The sequence below is a fragment of the Strongylocentrotus purpuratus genome, unplaced genomic scaffold (assembly GCF_000002235.5).
Source record: "Strongylocentrotus purpuratus isolate Spur 01 unplaced genomic scaffold, Spur_5.0 spur5_scaffold_13, whole genome shotgun sequence".
Taxonomy (NCBI): domain Eukaryota; kingdom Metazoa; phylum Echinodermata; class Echinoidea; order Camarodonta; family Strongylocentrotidae; genus Strongylocentrotus; species Strongylocentrotus purpuratus.
This window is the reverse complement of record NW_022145598.1, coordinates 33,353,737-33,355,261: the sequence shown is the minus strand read 5'-3', so window position 1 is coordinate 33,355,261 and position 1,525 is coordinate 33,353,737. Positions and strand designations below refer to the sequence as shown.

General features: G+C 35.0%; 1 long non-coding RNA gene across 1 annotated transcript; it reads left to right on the top strand.

Moving 5' to 3' along the window:
- The first annotated feature begins 229 nt into the window (after window positions 1-229).
- Window positions 230-1,222, top strand: LOC105444074. Its single transcript, XR_004063866.1, has 3 exons — window positions 230-347; window positions 488-610; window positions 1,151-1,222. It is a non-coding gene; the product is annotated as an uncharacterized LOC105444074 (long non-coding RNA).
- The last annotated feature ends 303 nt before the right edge of the window (window positions 1,223-1,525 follow it).

The following is a 1,525-nucleotide window of genomic DNA, read 5'->3' as shown; positions in this document are numbered from 1 at the left end:
CCGAACGATGTGTTGGCCGTTCGTGAAGTTTTTAAAAAATAATTTAGTTATTACACATCTTTAAAAAGACGGGTAGCCCAATCAGCAACAAAAATACTGGTTTCCGTTGGGACCCTTCATGACACAAAAAAGTATAATTTCAACAAATCAAAATATGAATAAATATATAGAAATGATGTAACATTAGGAAGTATTTGTGTCACTCTTCATTATCGGCAGGAAGATTCTTATGGACAGACACAGATGGTATTGGTGGAGGTGGAGGTCAAAAGGCTACCATAGCAACCCCTCCATTCAATCTGACAGGTGATGAAGGGTGGCTGACATTCTGGTATCACTTATATGGGGTAAGTATACACACGTATGCACAGAAGGTTTAACTTTTTGTCTCTTTCTATGTGTTTTTGTTTGTAATTTTGTATTGTATATTGTGCTTCATATTGACCAAATTGCAGTAATACACAATATTCTACTGTGTGAAATCTAGGATGGAAAACTCGAGGTCAGTGTGTGTCAGGATGGAGAGACAGTTCTCATCCTTTCTGGAGATCAAGGAAACGAATGGCATGAACAGAACACCACAGTGTCATGTGGAGATAATCCAGTTCAGGTAAGTTCAGTCTCGGCCGTCTCGAGTGGGTCTAAATATGGACCTACTATATCTTTGAATATCCGCAACAACGACACCGACCACTTAATTATTTTAAAACCATCCAGGCGTATGAAAGCCTTATCAGTGGTGGTGTTATTCCTGAGGGCCTTCAATTATTATTACCCCAGCAATTGCCAGGTTGGAGTTGGAAGAGGGATTAATGTCTTGCCAAAAGACAATTGTACCGGCTTTTATTTAAACCCTAAATCTAACGAATTAACGTCTATACACGGCAACTTCTATAATCACTTTTCTAATTAGTTTTAAATCCTAGAAAACAAAGTTTAAAAAAGAAATGACTATTTTACGTGTAATAATAATTATAAGCCATGTAGCATCCGTTGTTTTATTCACAAATCTCGTAAATAATAAGAGCATTTTTGCCAATGTCAAAAATGCCATGTTTTACATTGTTTAATCGCACATATATTTTGGTAAGCTTGCAATCTGAAATCATTGTTGAATCTATTTTAATACAAGCAATATATACATTCATAGATTACTTTCACGTCAACTAGAAGTTCAACATTGAGTGATGTGGGTGTTGATGATCTCTATCTCTACCACCATCTACCTAGTAAGTATGATGTCATGGAAACACACCCTTAGTATAATTTAATTAGGACACATAAACAAATGATTCTGAATAATCAAGTATGATGATATTTAATGAAATTAATTTTTTTATTATTGGTTTTGACTTTCAAGTGGATTTAGCGCCGTTTGAAATTAAGCTCTTCTTATATTTCGAATCAAAATAAATTAATGCAATTAAAGCAAATTAATAATAAAGAGGCAAGCCAACAACTTAAATGCACCGCTAGGAGATGTTTACACATACATATTTGGGGCTCACCCATATAGGCCTATACA